The sequence below is a fragment of the Oryctolagus cuniculus genome, chromosome 6, assembly GCF_964237555.1.
Source record: "Oryctolagus cuniculus chromosome 6, mOryCun1.1, whole genome shotgun sequence".
In the NCBI taxonomy this organism is placed as follows: domain Eukaryota; kingdom Metazoa; phylum Chordata; class Mammalia; order Lagomorpha; family Leporidae; genus Oryctolagus; species Oryctolagus cuniculus.
In genome coordinates, this window is record NC_091437.1 from 23,745,859 (window position 1) to 23,767,746 (window position 21,888).

The 21,888-nt window shown below is 51.5% G+C and overlaps 1 long non-coding RNA gene across 2 annotated transcripts in view; it reads left to right on the forward strand.

Moving 5' to 3' along the window:
* The window catches only part of LOC127490504 (uncharacterized), a 133,370-nt gene that overhangs the window by 74,073 nt on the left and 37,409 nt on the right, over window positions 1-21,888 (forward strand). For both annotated transcript variants that reach the window (XR_011389737.1, XR_007918454.2), the window contains exon 3: window positions 18,053-18,258. This is a non-coding gene — a long non-coding RNA (uncharacterized lncRNA). The remainder of the gene's footprint in view (window positions 1-18,052; window positions 18,259-21,888) is intronic.

The following is a 21,888-nucleotide window of genomic DNA, read 5'->3' on the forward strand; positions in this document are numbered from 1 at the left end:
CAAGAACCGTGTTCATGATGAGGGGACAATCCAGTGCTTGGCCTTGGGGAATTTCCAGGCTGTTGGGCCAGCAGCCCCATTAACTCAAACTGTTCTCAGAGCAGTAACATTCCCTGGGCACACACGTGGCCGATGCTGCATCCTTCCAGCAACTCCATGAGTCTGAGGCTGTGATCTTCATCCCACTTCACAGAGGACGAGGCTTAGGTGACCAGACCAGAGCCACCCGCCAGGAAGTGGAAGGGCCGGATGGATTTAGAATAGATTCCCTAGAGCAGGAAGACTGACCTTAGAGGAGAGAGAGAGATTCTAATCTAGCTCTGATGAAAAGCCACTGGTAATACACCCAAGACGGTGCTGTGGAGAGGGAAGGTGGCTATTCTGATGAAGAGATGGAGGGGAACTCTTCAGAGGTGATTCAGGACGCCGACTTTGGGAGACAAATGGATTTTCGGCAAGTTGCAGATGGGCAGCAAGAGGCCCCGCAGATGGGCAGCAAGAGGCCCCGCAGGAGGCCTGGCCGCAGCAGTGCTGGGCCTGAGCAGGGCGTGTTCAGGCCCAGAAGTCTCACGTGGGAACCTGGGATTCACGAGAGAAGGTGGCGGAAGATGACACGAGACAGCTCCCGCTCTGGAGCCTGACTTTGTGAGCTGAATGGTGACAGCCGTGAGGCTTTGGGGCAGGGATGTCTGGTCTGAGTGCGGATTTGTGATTGATGCAGACGTCGGAAGAGCTCCAGGTGCATGGCTCACCCACCTCCCTGGGGCAGTGCCACCTGCTAGTGTTCATGAAAAGAGCAGGCATTTGTTCCAGAAGCTTTCAATTCATTGTGCCTAGTCTTTTCCATGACCCTGAAGAGCAGATAAGGAAATTAAAGCTCGGAGAAGCTAAATCGCCTCTCCAGGGTCACCCAGCTCGTGAATAACAGAGCTAGGAGTCAGACCTGGGTCTGTGTGACTGCAAAGCCATACTCTTTGTGTGACTCAAGAGTTGTGTCCAAGGGCAGCAGAGGTGGGATGAAGATGGGTATTCCTGTGCCTGCTGTCTCCTGGGAGGCCACTTTCCCAGGTGTGAGTTGACAGGCGACTGTCACCTGTGCCAATTTGCCCTGCAAGGAGGGACCTTCTAGCAGGACCTCTGCGGCCAGCACTGCTGCCCTTAGGGCAGGGAGGGCTTCCGTGCAGGGGAAAGCGCCAGCCAGGTGCAGCGTCTGAAGGGAGAGTGCTGGGAGATGTCTTGTGTTGCAGGCAGTGGAGGTACACTCTCCTGTCTCCTGCCTCAGCTGCCCCTGTTCAAAGAGTCAAAGGTTTGGCAAGGCTTCCCTGGCTGGTTCAGGTGCAACCCAGTGTGGAACAGGACCAACTGTCAGGCAATTAAAGCACATACAGGAGCGTTGATAGAATCTGGGACGGAGGCTTTGGGGACAGTCCCCCCTCTCCGGTTGTTCCCCTTTCTCGTGTTGCATTTGGAGTTTACAGATGTGGAGTGCAGCTGGCCTTCTCCTGTCCATGAGGGCCCTTTGGTAGCCAGACCACTGCACTCTGCATTGTTATTTTTTCACAGGTCTAATAGCTGTTGGCAACCACTTTGTGTTAGTTTGTTCACATAATTATTCACTGAGCATGAAACAACCCCAGGCAACCATCAGCTCCTCTGCTGTGGCCCTGCTCGCTGGAGTCACTGATAGGAAGTGGTCAAAGCCAGGAGGGCGAAACAGAGAGTTCTTCTAATGAGACAGAGTCAGCCATCGAGAGCAATGCTGGACACACACACACACACACACACACAGTTCCACCCTGGGTTACCATGACACAGTCACCCAGACTCCAGTTCTGCTACGGCCACGATCGTGATCCCTGGGGAAGGCTTTTCAGGGAGACAGCCAGGCCAGGTCTCCCTTGCTCATAAGTGAGACTGAGGGCAGACAGCATTGAGCCTGGTGAGGAAGCCTTCTTCTTGCCCTTGGCTTCGGTTCTTCTGCAGCTCATCCTCTCACCTACTTCCAGTAGGTGCTCAGAACTCCCAGTTCTAGCCCCCAGCAGAGCCTGGGTAATAAAGAAAGAGAACTCAAAAACTGTTCTCTGCCCAGGAAGGCTCACTGGCTGATAAGGAAGAGAGAACTCCTCCTCCTCCTCCTCCCTGAATCTCCTAACTTGAACCACAAATGCAGGTGGTGAAGCTCAGGACTAAGTGAAGGGTGAGGGGAGGGAGGCTGAGGGTTGCACTGATGGGCCCAACCAGGAGGCAGGATGGGTGCAGGGCCTTGTGCTTCGTGGGAGACTTGGGAATAGCTGTAGGCTTTCTGTGTGTGTGAAAAAGAGCCCAGGGAAGTGTTTTGAGTCTTGCAAAAACCAGTCTTAAATAGAAGGAGGAAAGAATTTTCCCTTGGTAAGCTTCTGCGGACTGTGTTCCAGGGCCCTTGAGGAGAGAAGAGGAAAGAATTTAATTTCCCGCTGGAAGGCTTTGCACGCCGCAGAGACGGGGGGTGGTGGCTGATGTGCATGAGGAGGAGTCTTCACAGGTGGGCCTCAGTTTCTCAGGGGCTCAGGAAGCCCTGTGTGTGTTTGGGCCCTTATGGCAAATCACTCCTTTGTATTTGGACTTGGCTGTGTGTTGAGCAAACTGATCCAACAGCCCCTCTGTACGCAGGGTGGTGCAGGTGTTTGTCTGGTCTCTGCTCTTCCCAGTACCTGTGACCTCCGACAGCCTCTGGCCACCTGCCTAGTTTCTGAATTTCTGTGACTCTGGCCTCAGTTTTCTTGGCTGTTAAATGGAGAGTTTAACTGCAGTCCCTGTGCAGCTTTCGTCGGGGGGAGGATTACAGGATTACATGATGTAAAACATGTGAAGGACTTCATATGGTGCCCAACACACAGTGGCTGCTTTTTGAAATCAGTGTTTGAGGAATAACTTTGGATTTGCAGGGAGAGTGCAGCTTCCCCTGTTTCCCTCACCCAGTTTCTCCTAATGTTAACGCCTGACATAACTGTGCTACCCCTGATGAGAGGAAGAAATATCAGCAGTCCTGTGCTCACTCTGCAGCATTACTGACAATAACCAAGACATGGTAACAGCCCAAGTGTTCACTGATGGATGAGTAGATACAAGAGATGTGATATGTGTATGAATATGTGTACACACACACACACACACACACACACAATGGGAAATTATTCAGCCTTTAAAAAGGAAATTCTGACAGATGCAATAACATGGAGAAAGCTGAAGGCCATTATGCTATGTTAAATAAGCCAGCAACATAAAGACAAATGTTGCATGATCTCACATGTGTGTAAAACCTAAACAGGTTGAATTCAAAGAAGCAGAGAGTAGAATGGTGATTTCCAGGAAGTGGGAGTGGGAGAAATAGGGAGGTCTTGGTCAGCGAGCACCAAGTCTAAGTTACACAGGATGAGTAAGTTCTGGACCTCATTGAAAGGCAGAGTTAGAGAGGTCTCCATCTGCTGGTTCACTCCAAGCCAGGAGCTTCTTCCAGTTCTCTCACGTGGGTGCCAGGGCCCAAGCACTTGGGCCATCTTCCGCTGCTTTTCAGGCAGATTATCATGCAGTTGGCTTGGAAGTGGAGTAGCTGGGACTGAAACCAGCACCCATATGGGATGCCATCATTGCAAGTGGCAGCTTTACCTGCTATACCACAGCACCAGCCTCCACCGCTAATAATTCTATAGTGAATATTTGAAGTTTTCTAGAAGAGGAAATCTTAAATGCTTTTACCATAGAATTAAAAAATGTGAGGTGATGGATATGCTAATTAGGTTGATCATGGTTATCATTTCACATGGCCTATGTGTATCAGAACATCACATTAGAAACTGAGATAGATACAGTCCTTTGGCCAGTTACACCTCAGTAATGCTGGAAATAAATGGGTGAATTTGGAGGGGATGGTCCACAATATGAGAACAAGAGCGAGAGAGCGAGAGAGAGAGAGAGAGAGGGAGCAAACACGCAACACTGATACAATGTATTAGTTCAAGATTTTATTTGGATTTTACTAGCTTTTCTACTTGTGTCTTTTCTTCTGTGACCCAAGCCAGGGCACCAAATTACTACTTTAGACTTGTTTTTATTATCCTTCCTCTGTTAGTCTGGAAGCCGCTAAGGATCGAAGTAGCATTTTCTCCTCTCTCAAACCCAGCACAGGCCATGCAGCGAGGGCCCAACCAGAACTTAGGGATGCCATAAGTAACTTGGCTCTAAAACCATTTTGCCCTAAATCTCCTTGACTTGGGGAGACCATTAGGCTAGCAGTCCTTGGAGCTCCACCAACCTTTGGCCTCCCTACCTGTGGAGGACAGAGCCAGGACATGTGTAGAGGGGCCTCCTGGACTTGGGGACACAGGGGCAGCGAGGTCCCCAGGGCATTTGTGTTGTGCTCTTGCAGGGAAGGAGTCCATTTCTCTGAGGCTCCTGAGCCAGTCTTTGGCCCCTACTACCATCCCAAGCCCATACAGCGTCCAGTGCACTCTGTAGAAGGTGCCTGTGCCCCAGAGCCCATAGCCCATAGCTTTCTTTATAATGTGACTCCTTGGAGCAAGGCCTGGCCTCAGGGAGCCCTGCTTGGAAGTCTCGTTTGACATTTAGAAAGAACCATGCTCAATTTCTGCCTGGGGCCAGTGGTAGCAGAGAGAGTAGGTTGGGATCCACAGGGCTTACGGCCCTCATGGTATCCTCCAACCTCATGCCCCTTCTCTGGGCTCAGTCTATGGTGGCTTTGGAGGGTTCTGTCTGGGCGCTGGCCTTATATGATGGGCCTCAGTAGGTATCTCCTTTCCTGGTGCCCTGAGACTCTTCTTAAGGGGAGGTGAGTGGCCCCTAAACCCCCACTGGTGCAGACCCCAAGGAAGAGTTTGCCATGAAGACCCTCAGCCCTTGTCCTGGCTGGAACCAGAGGCCAGGCCTTCGTCCTGTCTCAGCACCTGCTCTCAGGGACGCTTGGCCCTGGCCCTTTCCAGAGGAGCTGCTGTTCAGCACAGTGGTTTTGGTTCCTGTGCTCGGAGCTGTGCCACATGCTCCTGACACACCAAGCCCAAGCCTGGTCATCAGGCAAACGCCTGCCTGGCGCCAGGAGTGACTCACGACCAGGCATGTACACTTCGCCTCCATGACTTGTCCAAGCCATAAGAACATGAGTGTTTTGAAACGTCAAATCAGTTTCTTCTCTTAAAAACTAGAACCTCAGGCCCTCAGAGGCTTTGCCCCTCAAATGGGGGTGACAGGTTACCGGGGCAGGAGACGTGGGCTTGGGCACAGCTGTGCCCCTCCCAGCCTCAGTTTCTGTGGCCATAAGATGAGGATGTTGGCGTATGGTCTTAGGGGGTAGAGACAGTGCTGTGTGGTTTATAAGAAAGGGTATTTGAGATCCACCAGGGCCAATGATTCCTTGTGAATGTGTAAGCTGTGTTTTGCAGTGAGTCTAAACACAGGCAAAAATGGCAGGAATGTAAACAGTGCTTGCAAAACCCCCTTCTGCGGCTGTTTGTGGGGGAGGCAGGAAAAAGAGAAGGCGTGAGCTGGTCTCCCAGGGACCAGTTTGCTAGGAGTCCTAGATGACTTCTCTACAGTGGCCCAGAGCTGGGTAAGCAAGTTGCCTGGAGTGCAGTTCTTTCACCCTCTCCTGGGAATAGAGGCTTGAAGCCTATGGCCCTGATTGCCCAGCTGCCCTGAGGGAGGGCCCTGAAGATGCCCTGTTGCCAAATTTGAATTCCTGTTGAAGCCAAACACTGAGTGGTGGGGGCTTGAGTGAATCAATCTGTGGGAACGGGAGCAGAGGCTGGGGCAGCCTGTGGGCCAGGACTGCATGTTGCCGTAGGGTAGCTGGAAGACATAGCATCTGTGGGCCACATGATAGAGGGCTTTCAGATTGCTGGGGTAAGACTGCTTTAGAGTGGGAAAGAGTTCTGTGGCTAATAACACCCACTGGGAGAGACAGGTATAAATGATCATGCTGGTGTCAGCCAGCTGGGAATGCCTTCTGTGAGGGGCGGGAATCTGTAGGGCCTCATTGTGTCCTCCATCGAGTGTGTGTTGAGTGTCTGATATTTACCAGATCCTGTGGTGGTGCCTGACTTCACGGTGGCTGGAGCCTGGTTGGCGAGAAAGAGCGTGAACAGGTGAAACAGATGAGGAAGAGATGACAAATGCTGGGCAAGTGGGCAGGGACAGCCTCTCAGGGCAGGTGGCCTTCCCCTGAGACTGGAAAGCTTCAGAGAATCCCGTGTGCTGAGAGTAAGACAAGGAATCCCTGGCTGACTTAGCAGCGCTGGCTGAGGCTTGATGGACAGCGAGGGAGGCTTTGAATGAGTGGGGACTGCGGCACAGGTAATGCACCCGTGGGGTCTGCTTGGCTGCGAGTTCTGGGCAGAAGGGGTGGCTTTGGGGGTGAGGATGCTTGTGTGGAACCAGGAGGCAAAGAGGAGGATGTGTGTACCCATCAGAGACTTGGGAATTGACCTGCCTGCCAGCTGGGCGAAGTGTGGCATCTGGGTTGCTCTATGCAGAGTCCTGGCTGAGCACGGAGGACCATGGCTCCGCAGGGACTCATCAGTGACTGAAAGGAGCTTCTCCCTCTCTACCCACTTCGTGTGGAGGCACTGTCAGAGACCAGCCATTCTGTCTTTCAATGTTTCATATTTTCTCCAAATAGACACATGCTTGGGTTCCTGGACTCCCATTTTAGTTGACCCACAATTGCTTGAGGAGAGAGCCCCTGAAGTGTCCGTCTCCAGTGACAAGGTGACTCCTGCCCTCAGAGAGGTCAGAGAGGTAGTAACGGAACCTTGGATTTACAGCATGTTCTTGATCCAACTTTTCCAACTAAATCAGCCCAAGGAGGAGGTAGATGGGTCTGAGGCGGGGGCTGTGATTGTGGCAAGAGGAAGTGAGGGTGCTGCTCTCCTTGTGTGAAATTTTGGGGGCATGCCTGCATGAACACTTCCAATACTCCAGGCTCGTAGTCTTTGACATCCAGGTCCAGTGCCCAGCACTTCGTGTAGCTTTGTTCCGCCTCACAGACCTTGCTGAGACCTGTTCTCTGGCCCTGGTGAGCTCCTGCTGCAAGCTGACTGTGTTGAACCCTGCTGTGCTAGCTCGAAGGTCTAAGCCATGCCCTCCAGTGTTGCGAGTGGGGAGAATCTGCTGGACTAGATGGGTGCTGAGCTTCCCGGAGGCAGGGCCCCAGCAGCCTCTGAAAGCCAAGCAGGGGAGTACGGTGGTCCTATGGGCTGTGGCTGGGGACGTGCTTGATGTCACTAACGTGGAGGAGGTAGGGGGCATCGGGCAGGGGGAGAAGAGAGCATCTGAGCAGCTCATTCAGGCCTGTAGGACCTTGGAGAAGGCTGTGAATCTCTTGGAATGTTCTTTGTGCGAGACAGTTTTTGCTTTGTGAGCCCTGACTGGAGATGTTTACGAAATCAGGGCCCCAACTTGGAGATGCTGCAAGATTGAGAGCCCAGTGACCAGATGTGGTGCATCTTTTCCTTGACCCCAAATCCCAGAGGTGCCACAGCGGCCGTTTGCTTCTCTGTTTCCCTTTCCAAAAGCCTCACTCACCAAGCGCAAAGGTCAAAACTATGAGCCAACTCCAAGATACGTCAAGAACTGCTCCCCCTGCCCCCCTCCCCCATCCCTGGCACACCTCCGGCTCTCTTAGTCCCGAGGACCGAGGGCTGTTGCCGGCCTCTAAGAGGGCCAGGCTGTGGTGAGTGTGATTGAGGATGACACTTGCTTCTCACAGGGTGGAAGGGAGCCTCCAGACACAGCGAGTTCTCAGGAACCAGCCAGGGTCACAGGGAGGGAATCGCCCTGTAGAAGGGTGAGCCTGGAGCTAAGCTTGGTCACGCGCTGAGGCATGGAGCTGAAAACCTCTTTTCCTGAAGTCGCTGCTTGTTATTAAGCATCTACTGTTAGCCTAGCCCTGGGGGTGGGGTGGGGGGGTGAGCAAAGGCTGTCAGTCCCCTAGCGTCAAACCCACAAGGGTTACTCTGCAAGGTGGTTTGCTCAGAGGCAAACAGAACTAAGATCATTTGGCCCCTGCTTTGGGGTTGAGCTTGTCACCCAGTGACAGGGTGGAGGGAGCTGGTATCCTGCCTCTCAGGCTTCCTGTCCTGATTGCAGCAGCCCGAGCTCCTGACCAAGGGCAGTGCCTGCTTGGTTTATCTGTGAGCAGGGTGTGGGCAACGTGCTCTGTCCCACCTTCCTCTCTGGTCCCATCTCCGAGCAACAGCACACTAATCCATTTTTTGCCATCATCTCCAAACCCACCCCTATTTGCCTGCTCTGTGGGAACACTTCTGTGCTAGCAGAAAGCAGGGAAACCTTGCTGATAGATGCTGTGGTGACACCAGAGAGGATGAGCTTTTCTGTTCCTGGCTGCAGGAGCTGGATCTACCAGGTATCTGCAGAGCCAGCTGTTTCCAGATTGGGTCCTGAGAGCTGGGCTCCTGCCAGGGAGTGGGGAGGGGACACCTTGAGCTCCCGCAGTGCCCAGTGGCATGTATTCCTCGCTGCCCCTCAACATATTCTCTCTAGGACAATGCCATCAGTAAGTCACTTCCTTGTGAGTGGCGTCCCTCAAGACTCTCTCAAATGGCTGTACAGGAAGTTCCAAAGCATGGCCTCTATAGATACCTTCTCCTGACATCCCAGAGAGTAGAATCCCAACAGGTTCCTCTCCCCGCCCGGCCTTCTCCAAGGTCTTCATCCCAGCCCTGGGGGAAGGGAAGGGCACATACTATCTCAGATGTGGCTGTGGCTGCTACCTACATCTGCACCAGGATCTTGCTCAGAGTTTGCTTCAACTCTTACTAGCCATTGTTTTAATTCCCTATTAGTAATTCTTTCTTGACTTTTTATTTATTCATGATTATTTATTTGAAGAACAGAGAAATTAAAGGAGAGAGAGAGAGATTTTCCCCCATCTGCTAGTTCACTCCCCAAATGCCAGCAATAGCTGGGACTAGGGTAAGCCAGAGTCCAAGGCCAAGCTGAAGCAGGACCCAGGACCTCAATCCAAGTCTTCCATGTGGGTCGCAGGGACTCAAGTACCTGGCGCATCACCTGTTGCCTCGCAGGTGTGCATTAGCAGGAAACTGAAATCAGGAGCAGAGCTGGACCTTGAACTCAGGCACTCTCACATGGAACACGGGCATCCCAAGTGGTGTCTTAACTGGTATGCCAAAAACCTGCCCCTGTTAGTAATTCTTTATATTTACTTTCTTCTGTTTGCATTTCTGTGTGGTTTCTTTGTGCTGACTGGACCCCAAGGACTGGACTTTAAGCAGAACATTTGGTTGTCCACTAGTAAGGACTGAAAAATGGCCAGGAGCATGGGTCTACTTTGCTTTGTGGGCAGCTGCATGGGCAGGCACTTGAAAGGAGCAGGATTGGAAGACGAACGATAAGAATATCTAGGTACAGGTACAGAGATGGACCTCTCTCAGAATGAGTACAAATGGTGAAGGTGTTGTCTTGTGTGGACATCCAAAGGGTACCATCTACTGTGGAGGAGTTTGGCTGGTGGACAAAGTGACCAGCTTGGTAGCTATCAGCCAGTAGCTCCCCAGTTGCAGCTCAGTGGGCCATGAACACAGGTGCTGCGTTGACTGGGGAGGAGGACGTGCAGGGGCTTAGCAGCACGGACATCCCCCTTACGAGGGCTGCCACGGCTACTACTGCAGTTGGGCACCTAATCTGCCTCCAGCAGAGACCAACATGAAGTCTCTGAAATGATCCTGTTCCTGGGGGGCCTAGGCGGGCGGCCATGTGGTGACAGACTGGTGATGGTGGGCCTCTTCAATCTTGACGGTGCCAGGTATTTGGCATCACTGGATGAGACTTGTATCCCAGACAGCTTAGCTTTCTCTCTGCATGGTGCTTCTCCTAGCCCCACTACTCCTGCTTTCACGGAGTACTTTACCCACCATCCTGGCATTCTCTACAGCAGGAACCATGATTCCAGAAGCCACTTCTCAGTAGAGGAAGTATGGTCGTGTTTCCAAGGAATAAATGGCCTTACCATATACCACATCAGCTGGAAGAGAGTGGGCTGAATGAGATTTGCAGTGGTTTACAGAAGACTCAGTGGCAGCTCCACTTGGAAGCAATACCTTGGAAGGACAGGGCTCTGTTTAGAAGGCACAGTCTTGTGCTTTGAATCAGAAACCATAGAGGGCGAGCATTGTGGCACGGTGAGTTAAACTGCCACTTGGGATGCCCATGTCCCATATCATGGAGTGTCTAGAGCTGAATCCTGCCTCTGCTTCTGATCCAGCTTCCTGCTCATGTGTCTGGGAGGCAGCAGCAGATGACCCAAGTACTTGGGGCCCTGCCACCCACATGGGTGACCCAGATAGAGTTCACAGGTTCTGGCTTTGGCCTGGCCTGTCTCTGGCAGCTGTGGGCATAAATAAATAAATAACCAAATTTGAAAAAGAAGAAACCACAATACAGTATTTTTTCCTGATAGAGTACATGGGTCTGGGAAGCAAGGGCTATAAATGGGAGTTTCATCTCTCACTGTTACGCCTAACAGTCCACACACAGGATTACAGCTGGAGTTACAACTGTACTCTCATTAAATTGAAAGATAAGATCTGGCCATTTTGAGCTGCTTAGGCCACTGAACCAACATGCAGAGTAAGTACTGACTCTTCTGGTTGGAGTGAGTGATCCTGATTACCGTGAAATAGTGGGGTTGTAGCTACACAACAGGGAAAGAATGACTGGTTCTAGAACACTGGAGGTTCTCTGGGGTGCCTTTTAATACTTCCGTGCAAAGTAGTAAGGGTTACTGGTAAACTACGGCAACTAAAAGTAGGCGTGGTGATTAGGGACTCAGGCCTTCCAGGAATTAAGGCTTGGGTCACCCCACCAGGAAGAGAACTCAGCTAACTGAGGTCCTGACTGAGTATGAGGGCACAGAATGGTTAGTAGAAGAAGAAACCACAGATACTGGTTATGACCTCATGACCAATTACACAAATGAGGGCTGTACCACTTACGTGTATTTTAGGGGAGAGACTGCCTGTTGGATGAGGTTTAAGGAGCTAGAGGGAGGGAGGGGAGTTTCCCATGGACTGACCAGTCTCCAGTCCCCTGGAAGACAAAGGAGCTGACAGCACCAAGGGCCAGCTCAGTAGGCGAGCTTGCCTGTGATGGGAGCCCCAGGAAGGAATGGCTTGTCAAGGGCATTTCTTTAGAAGCTTCCATGCCCCAAGACTGGGGTTGTCCCAGGAATTCTGTCACCATATGTGACTGCTCAGGGTTTTTAGAGGGGCCTTTGTTCTCTCTGGGACTGGTGACACCTGGTGTTGATACCTAGTGGTGGGGGCAGTGGAAACTTGTCACCGGCCATGTGGATCCTCAGTTTTTCAGTGACAATGGCAGCCTCTCTGAGAGCCAAAGCCTCCTGGGGAGCAGCCGCTGGGGGCCCCTGGTGTGGCACTCACCAAGCGATGTGTGTGGACAATCCTTCGGGAACAGGAGGACCCAGCACTGTGAGGATGGATTGTGATTTGCAACAGTTTAGGGGCCGCTCACACACCTCAATGTCTAGGCCCTATAATGAAGCTATGGGAGGAACAGCATCATATTTTGGTTTCTGGTTTAAGACTTAAACTTCACCCCATGGGAGTGCCCCCACCCTTGCCAAGGTGTGGTCTCCCGAATGGGCTGTAACCTAGGGCTCAGTAGGCTGATCCAGTGTTCCAGAAGGCCAGACAATTCCTAGCCATATGCGGTCAGGGGATGAGACCATTATGAGTAAAGTGGCATGGAAGATATTTTATTGAGAGTCAGTCTAATGCAATTGGGGGAGCTGGTGAAGTCACTAGAGAGCTACTTTCTCTGCATTTCATAGTGAGCTGGAAGTTGCTGGTGGTCAGGAAGAAAAACTGACAAGTGTGTGCTGGCTGGGTTCTGTTAATCTGGCCAAAGTCCAGTACCCAGTTATTTATTAAAACACAGATTTAACCATCTACAGCCAGTGGACTTTGAATGGAGGAGATGACCCTAGATGATGTGGGTGGGCCTGATCCAATCAGTTGGAGGCCTCAAGTGCAGAAAGTGAGATTTCCCAGAGAAGAAGAAATTTCTCCTTCATGACTCCAGCATCAAGTCCTGCCTGAGTCTCCAGTCCCCCTGTGTGGACGGCGGGAACTCAGCCTGCCCTACTCCTTTGTGTATTCCTAGCAGCGCCGAGTGCAGGGCTTGGCCCAGACCGGGTTCTCAATAAATATTTCCTGTATTGAAACGACATCCATCTGTCGGAGTCGGTGTGAACAGAGCTCTGCCTTGGGGCAGGGGCGGAAGCTGAGGGACCTGGGAGGGCCTTTCCTGTCCTCAGATCCTCTGACAGGGAGTGGGAAGCGGTCCAGACTCTAAATAGGTTGTTGGGAGACAAAGTGGGAAGGGAATGGAGATCTATAAAGTATGCACTTGCAGGGGGAGTGCTGGCAACAAGGCCACCTGGGGGGAAGATCGTGAGGCTCTGCCTGCTGCAGGTGAGAACTGATGTTGGGTCTTTGGATGGACTGGGCGCTTTCTGAGCACTTCCCATAGAAGCCGTTAACTCACTTTACGACACAAGAAAAGTACAGTTCTGATGGCTGTCTCCCAGATGGGAGAAGAGGGAACAAAGAAGGTAAGTAGCTAGAAAAGGATCCATTTCTCCCCTCGGGGGCTCCTTCTCCAGGCAGGTCCCTTCAGGCAAAGGGAAGTGGCCCTTTTGTCTGTCACATCCAAGTCTAGCCTGCAGCCTCCACTGGGTTCTGTTTTCCGCTTTGCCAAGAAGGACCAGGGCCAGAACAGGTTTCCCATCTTCTTGGGAGCCATGGCATGGTCTGCACTAGCCCTGGTGGTCTCTGATGTGGGGACAGATTTCTGTGTAGATCTTGTCGTTCAGAGCCGTAGAGCTGGCTATGTGGCCACATGTGCAATTCATAAAGTTTGCATTTTCCATAGAAATGGTTTTCCAGAGCATTTTGGCTCGAGCACTGCAAGCTTTCAAGAATTTCAGTCGAGAAATGCTGTCCGCAGATTGCTCAGCTCCGTACATCCTCCCCCCGGCTGTGCAGTTTGGCACGGGCGCTCTGTTATTGCTCCAGGATCAGAGTTTGAAGTTTTATTTTATTAATATTCTTGTCTGCAGGATTTGAGGGGGAGGAGCGGGAGCGACACTGGCTTATCCAGCCCAGTGACATTGCACTTGGCTTCTTTCTGTCATTTAAAACCCCGTTTGCCACGTTGAGTCATGACCTCCATATCCCGAGGGCTGGTCTTTGTGTACCACATGGAAGTGTGTGACTACAGGTGAAGGGATATGGTTAGCGTCGTTATAAATGTCCAGCCACAACATTAGTTAGATTTAAGAATTCCCTGTTTGCTGTAATGTCTCTAATCCAAAATAAACTTGACTTCAAGGCCAAGGTCTGGTATAGTAAGATTTAACCTTGGTCCCTATTGAGGCTCTTTCCCCGACCACCCCTTATGCTGCATTGTGAAAGCTCTCAGGCTCACACTGGCCAGCACCAGGCAGGTTGTGCTGGTCTCCAGCCTGCAATGGTCATCTGATACGCTCCTTGTTTATGCTACTTGTTTAAGCCCCTGAGGTCCACCCTAGGCAGTTTCGCTACTTTTTACACTCAGCTTGGGTACTAGGTCAATGCTAAGGCTTAGGGTCCTGGGTCCTGGGTCTGTTCTCCCTACTCAGCTGTTTCTCTTGGAGGTTTTCTGGACTTGCCAACTATAGAATCCCTTAGCTGCTGACCTCTCCAGGTTAGCACTGTCTCTCTCCTTGATAGGCTGCATCTTGTCTCCTCCAAGATAGATAAGTTGGGATCCTAACTCCTAGTGCCTCAGAATGTGACCTTATTTAGAAACAAGGTCATTACAGATATAATTAGTTAAATTAAAAGGAGGACATGCTCGAGTAGGGTGGGCCTCCCAATCCTGGTGTCGTTAAGAGAATAGACTCAGAGACACATGAGGAGAAAGGCCATGTGACAGCAAGGCAGAGATTGGAGTTACCCATCCACAAGGCAAGGGATGCCAAAGATTACCATGGCCAGCAAAGCACCGGAGGCTAGAGAGGGGCAAGAAGGGATCCCTAGAGCTCCCAGGGGCTCAAAGGAAGTGTTTAGCCTCGGAACCAACAGGACAGTAAATCTCTGTTTGCTGAGGCTGCCCAACCTGTGGGTCTCTGTGACAGCTGCCCTTGGAAATGGATGCTTCCTCCATCTCGGTTCACTGAGAGGTTCTGGTGCCCCCCATCCCCAGCCACCCTGTACCCTCTAAGAGGGCCCAGCATAGCCTGACCTCAGTGAGTGGGTGAGCAACTCAGGATACTGGCTGCCCTTTTCAGTGGGTGGCTGTTGCAAAGGTGTTTGGAGCCTAGCTGCATTCCCTCTGGTGGCCACAGTGTTGATCTCCATCACTGCTTAGTTCTCAGCCAGGCTACATCATCCTTGGGTAACCAGGCCATTGGAGTTTGGGGCTGACAGCTGAATGCAGGAATTTTCCTCCCTGTTTACCCCGCCATTGTAGAGACCATGCTCAGACCCCAGTGTGACCCAGGATACTTCTCAGAATGCTGAGAGCAGGACTGTCAAAGATTCCCGAGACACAAACTCTTATGTATTTTTATGGCTCATGGCAGCCATAAACAGGTCATGAGCTATGGGGTAAAGAAACCAGTGGTTGGCTCTCTCCTCTGCGTGTGCAAAGAATCGTGTTGAGGGATTGTTTCCTCCTAGCCTCTGGCTGTGTGGGTACTGGGTGTGCAGCTCTGCTTTATGGTCTTTCTCAGCTTTGTGTTCTCTCTGGAGGGTCTAAGTCTTGCATTATCCCTGGAGGATCTCTCAGCTCTTCTCCGTGTTAGGGCTTCTTGTCCACCTGGTCTTTAGCACCTGTATCAAAGGCCTTGCTTCTCATCCAGGTCTTGGATGTGGGAGGCTTTCCAACCGGCTTTAGCATGTGGGCCCTTAGCCCTGTGTGTGTGTCTGTTCCTGCTGCATTTAAACCGGGTTGCACACAGGCCGAGGAGATGAGGTCTTGGGCTCTGGAGTGTCTCCAGAATAGCAGGGACCAATATGAGTTGTAGATAATGGCCAAAGCCACGAATGAGAGAAGCCAGACAGAGCCTCAGCTGTGAGACATTCAGTCTTAGACCATTAGTCTTCAAGCACATGCTTGTTGAGCAGTTACCCTGCACCAGGCACCACACACTGAGGAAACAGTGAGGGTAAACCGGATTGGAATCCTCACCCTCTTATATTTACATGCAGACTGCAGTGAGGGAATAAGCAGGAAAACAAAGCAGGAGGTCAAATGCTGGAAGGAACAGAAACATATTGGGAAGTGGAGTGTGCTGGACCAGGGAAAGCCACTCCAGACAGAAGCTGCACAGGCCACCTGGTGCTGGTGGCATGTCCTTCATGCAAGGCTAGCATCAAGCCACTGGTGTGGAGAGAGGGCCCCTTTTAAGACAGGATGGTGAATGTATCAGATCTCATTGGAAGTATCCTGATCAGTCTTCTGGATGTTTCCAGTGATGGAGGCAGAATTAATTAATCTTTAGTTAAAGAGCACCTTCCCGGGTGATCTGAAGAAAAAGGAGTCATACAAGTGGGAAGGGAAGGGATGGAAAGAAAGTGGCTGATATTAACATCCTCATGTGTGCCTGGGAACCACTGACATGGAGGCCTGTCTTTTCAATTGGTACCCGATGAGAGAGAGTCACGGTGTGGTTTCCTGGGGCCTATTACGTGGGTCTCTGTGTTTGAATGTCTGTGACAACCCAGGAGCTGACCATGGTGGGAATAGGATGCATCAGTCACAGAGCAGAGGGCACAATGATTGGGAGGCAGGAGTCCCAAGCAGGCTCCCCTGACCCTCAGTTCACAAACTTCCCACCAGCCTAACAGGCCTGACCGTGCTCCAGATAAGGAGCTCCTGGCTGTGCGTGTCTGGCCCAGATTCCCTAGACAGTAGTCTCAGCAGCAAGTGCGGCAGCTGTTACGGTGTGTTACCTACTTGTGCTAACCTAGCAGCATGGCACCCTTCCTGAGACGGTTCACAAAGAGCGGGACTTAAAGCTCAACTCTGGGCGAAAGGATGCTCTACATGCTGCAAGTCGGAAAGTGTTTCCTCCCTTGGCGGCCTTCATGCATTGTTCTTCCCCGTGGATGCTTTCTCATGAGATAGTCTCCTTCTCATTGATGCACAGACGGGCTGTGTTGGTGGGAGAGGTGTGTGTTGTAAGCTGGGATTTGGAACAGATGAACGTCAGGTGGTAAAGCACATGTGCTTCTGGTTTGTTCCTGCACTTGGTATTGGATGGCTCTACTCATTCATCCCCAGGACTTCACTGTGTGTTCTGAAATCAGAACACATTTTAAAATTTGTTTTTTATTTATTTGAAAGGCAGAGTTACACAGTGAGAGAGATGGGGAAAGACAGAGATCTTGCTTCCACAGGTTCATTCCCCAAATGGCCACAATAGCGGGGCTGGGCCATGCCAAAGCCAGGAGCTTCCTCCAGATCTCCCACATGGGTGCAGCACTTGAGCCATCCTCTGCTACTTCTCCAGACACATTAGGAGGGAGCTGGATTGAAAGTGGAGCAGCCAGGACTTAAACTGGTACCCAAATGGGATAGATGCTGCATTCTTAACAGGCTCCTGGATGCTGCTGCTGCTGCTGCTGCTGGTGGTCCATGGCCCACTCTGAGTAGCAAGGACTCAGAAGAACCCCCAACATCGAGTAGGCGAATATCATCTGTTGGCTGTGTTTTTCTAACTGAGTCTGAAGCCATGTTGCATAGAACCTGAGGCAGTGAGCTTGAGCTTCAAAGTTGAGATCTCACAATGCCCCTGACGTTGCCAATCCCAGAGTCACACCAGACCCCCGAGAATGAGGCTGATGGTCAATCTTCAGGGAAGTGGTTAGAGTGCATTTGCTGCTCCTGATCCCAACTCTCTGTGCTCATGCTGCTGCCATAGGAGGAGGAGGCCCCAGGATTACCTGGCTTCTGCTTTAACTTATTTTCTGCTCCCTTCCTTCATTTTTGGCAGGTGTGAGGGCAAGAGAGACAGTAGCCCAGGCAACTGAGAGAAGCACCACAGGTGCCCAGGTGGCTGGGAGAAGCTTGGAACGGACCAAGATTGGCCTGCCCTATGTATCATCTATGGTCATGGGAACCTCAGCTGTGCTCTTAGAACAGGCCCATCATGTGACTCAGGTTGCCATGGTAGCTAGCAGCCTTGGGGAAGGTGAATGAGCTGGGATTTCTGTGTCCAAGACAGCTGGGATGCCACATTCAGGCATCAGATCTCACCCATCACACAGCCTTGTTGTACAAACACAACCAGCACATCAGTCTGTAAAGTTGAAAGAATCACCCCCTTTTCTCACCCTCCCAGCCGCCTCTGGAAGAGTAACCTTGAGTTTCTTTCTAGTGCTCCCTCTAGGCACACCAACCTGTCAATAACAACCAGGCCATGCTATACACATCTTCCCACTAGTTCAACTTGTGTTTTTCACTTCAAAATAAGTCCTGGATGTTTTGTCTTATTAGTGTGTGCACCTGCCCCACTCTTTAACAGCTGCACACAGCGATGTGCATATACTGCAGTACAATTAAACCATGCGGTACTGAGAGCCATTGAGTTTATCCCTGCATTTTTATAAAAAAAGATTTATTTATTTGAGAGGTAGAGTTACGGACAGTGAGAGGGAGAGACAGAGAGAAAGGTCTTCCTTCCGATGGTTCACTCTTCAAATGGCTCCAATGGCTGGAGCTGCGCCAATCCGAAGCCAGGAGCCAGGAGCTTCTTCCCAGTCTCCCATGCAGGTGCAGGGGCCCACAGACTTGGGCCATCTTCCACTGCTTTCCCAGGCCATGGCAGAGAGCTGGATTGGAAGTGGAGCAGCCGGGACTAGAACCGATGCCCATATGGGATGCCAGCGCTGCAGGTGGAGGATTAGCCTACTGCGCCACGGTGCTGCCCCTTATCCCTGCATTTTTATCTCTGCAGGTTGCGGTGGATGCTGTCTAGGACAGAGGCCACACGGAAGAGTCGTTGGAGCAGAACATAAGCACGTGTGTGTTTTTGATGGGTGGTGCCTTCCACAGGGATTGTGTCCTCCACGATTTCACTTCACCAGGGAGCTGGGCGAGTCCCTGCCACAGGCTACAGGAGGTCACCAGGCGTTCTCACTTTGCTCAGTCTGCGGGGGAAAGGTAGCACCCATGCTTGCCTCAGCTGTGTTTCTCAATCCCTGGAATGACTGTGCATCTCTTCCGATGTGTCCTTGTCATCTGCTTCTCTCTAAATCAGGATGTGAGGAGCCAGGGACCGCTCACCATGGAGGAAGCCCCGCCGAGCACTTCCTGCAGGATGAGGCAGTCTATCCTGCCTCTTCAAACCCTGCTGCAGAAGCAGCCCCAGCAGCCCCCAGGGGGCCTGCAACTCGCGTTAGAGGGAAGGAGAAAGCTTCTGTGTGACACCAGACACTGTCTGTTCTGGTGACTGTTAATCGTCACTCTTTTTTTTTTTTTTTTTTAAGAATTATTTTGAAAGGTGGAGTTACAGAGAGAGGGAGAGACAGAGATAGCTTCCATCTGCTGGTTCACTCCCCAAATGGCTGCAACGGTCCGGTCTGGGCCATCCTCCTCTGCTTTCCCAGGCATATTAGCAGGGAGCTGGATCAGAAGTGGAGCAGCCAGGACTTGAACCAGAGCCCACATGCCGGCACTACTGGTGGCGGCTTTACCTACTAGGCCACAGTGTTGGTCCCTAATCGTCACTCTTGATGGAGCCACTCTGCCAGCGCCTTGTGTCTAAGCCAGAGACCCATCCAAGCATCCACAGGGCCCTTCATCGCTGCCGTGTAGCCTGAGGGGAGACCCAGGGGCCTGGGCCAGCAGACCCCAGGTCAAACCTTTGCTCTCCCTGCAGAGGGCACACACGAGCTGCCCCGTGCTCTCTTCCATCTCATCCTCTTCAAAGTCCTGCAGCTTCTGAGTCGCCTCACTCACACCCTCCTCCTGCCACTGCAGCCTGAGCATCAGTGGCGGCTTTGCCAGCTCCTCTCTCAGCTCTGTGCCCATTTTAGCTTCTTGAATTTCCAGGGACCTTGTCTGGGTGCCCCTGATTCTCCATCTACACACCCCAGAGGCCTCCCAAGGTCATCCACTGGGGCTGCCTTGGTGTAGCCTCATCCAGCTGGCTGGCTGACAGGGCCTCTCCTGGGTCCTGTGCAGCTATTCCCCGGCTTTGGTGTCAATTCCACTTGGGGCTCTTGCCCAGGAAATCCACAACCTTCTTATCTGAGCATGTTTTCTCCCGCTGTGTGCCCCCTTAGTGAGTGGTGTTGATTCATCACCCATGCGGACACCTCAAGAGCCAACCCCTGAGTCCTCCCTCCCATGGCCTTGAGTCCAATCCACACACCTCAGATTTTGCCCTAACTTCGCTCCTTGGGTTTCCTCCCCTTATATGTAGTCCATATTCAAGGCAGGTTGAGCTACTTAAAAAAAAATTACAGAAAAGTAAAAAGTGAAAGCAAAAAGATTACAGAAAAGTCTACTCTGTGCTTGCTAACCAGCGCAGGTGAATGAATGAGGCCCAGAACAGAATATGCAAAAATGAACATAGCTGTGTGACCTGTGATTCCCCAGGCTACTCTCTGGCTGTCTCGCACCTGCACCTGTTATGGCAGGATTCTAACCCAGGAAATCGCTAGGGTTGCTTCACCTCCCAGAGCCTCAGAAAAGAATCCCTTGAAAGACAAGTTGCCCATCCCACTAAAATCTGCTGTGGCCTCTGACAGGCTGGGTGATGTCTACTCATGAGCCACTAGCCAGGCGTTGATGTCTGCCACCTGTGATGTAGCCATGCATCTCTGGGAGCCCTCTGGGGGTGTGGTTTCTGCAGAACCTGGATCAGTGCTTTTAATGAAATGGCCCCTTGCTTCTTAGGTACCCATGGAAGCCTGGGCTGGCCTCAAATCCAAAGCACAGATGCCACAACAGACTTGTCCTTCTGACGGCCTCGGCTTTGTTACAGATCCAGCCAGTTGGGCCTGCTATGCTCCGAAGGCTCTGTATTCCTCAGGCCAGTGGACTCCGGTAGCCTGTACCGCAGTCTCTGGCCCACGCGTGTCTGAATCCCAAGGACCAGCAAGGAGCAATCTGGAACAAACTTTGCCTTAATGGGAAGTAGGATTTTGAAGGACCCCGGATAGCAAATTTTCTTAAATACTTTGTTATTCCTTTTGAAAAACATCTTATCCACCTTCACATCCTGCCTCCCCAACTCCTAAGCCTCCCTTAGGCCTGTCTGCCCCTTGCATGATGGATATGGGATCTCATTCTACTTCTTGGACCTGCACTTTGACCTGTGACCTTGAATAGTCTGTTCTTCCGTAGATCAGTTGGGACTTACCTCTCGCCCTCAGTGTGTGCAGTCCTTAAAGAGACAGTCCTCTTGCTCTGGGTACCATTACTGTTTGGTGAGACTCCAGCCATGTGATTTGACTGCTGGAGTCCATGACATTTATCACACGTGCACTAATGGGCAAAGACTTTGTGGAAGATAAGGTCCTTCTGTGACTGTCCAGGACACCGGCATGCTTGCCCTGTCTCGCCACCATATCACTGGGACCCTCGCCAACTCTCCTAACTTCTTCATCTCCCAGTGTTCCTTCCATAAAACGGGGGAAACAGTCCCCACTCCAGGGATCTGGTGAGATTCTATGTTTAGGCGTGTGCAATCCCTATGAGGAAAATTCCATTTATTAGAGGGCTAGTTTCAGCGATCTGTGCATGTGAGATCAGGAAATACTGCTGTGGTTTTCCAGTAAAACATCCCAGTGGTCTCCTGTCTTGAGATATCTTTCACATGAAGAGCTTGTGTTCAGGAAGAACTCAGCAGGCCAGAGTGAGGATTGAAATCCAATTCCAGTCACCCCTGGCCTGTATCTCTCTGCTCTCAAGTGGTTTTCCTATTATCTTGGGGAACTTCTGGAAGCAATGACCAACTTAACAGCTACAGCTGATAAACCAGGGCCCTTACTCTGGGACATGACAGACTTTGGGAAGATTTGGGGCAAGCTCAGAGAATTGCTCAGAGCAGGGGAAGAGAGAGAGGGAAAGAGAGAGAGAGAGACAGACAGAAACTGTCTTTCAAGAGCTAGTGGTGAGTTGGGAGGGATCCAGGGGTTATAGTTGTTGCTGATTAGGAAAAGGAAAGGAGAAATGAGGGTGCAGGGGGAGGTGACCATGGGAAAGGAAGAAGGGGACCAGATGGAAGTATAGCTGGACGATGCTTTGCTCATCCAGGATGATGGGAATGAGGTTTACCATGAGTGGGTTTCTCAGAATAAAGAATGTCAGCCCTGTGGCAGGTTTTGAGAAAAGATAATCATTTAGGAGGGGAGTCTTTCTCATGGGCATTGCATCATCTCTGGTTCTGGGAAAGAAATTCGTGGAGCAGCACCTTGCTTTGGCCACCGCCACTGGACCCTGAGTCCCAGGCAGCTGCCCATCAGTGTCGTGGAACATGTCCCATGCTTCTCCTTCTCTGGGTGTGTGGTGCCCTTGTCTCCACACGTCTGTTTCCTAAACCTCTTCAGTTCCGAATTCCCCTACAAACACTCTGGCATCTAGTGCCCACAGGAGGTGTCAAACTAGTGTGTTTGAATGAATGATGTAGGGCCATAAACCCTCTGCCACTCATGGGGGGGTTCTGTCCCATTGGTTAGGCATTGTCACTGTAACATTCTCAGGGCCAGGCATGAAGGCAAAAGGCTGTTCTTTGTTTCACTCTCTCTACCAACATTTCATCAACTCCTGCGTTGTCCCAGATGT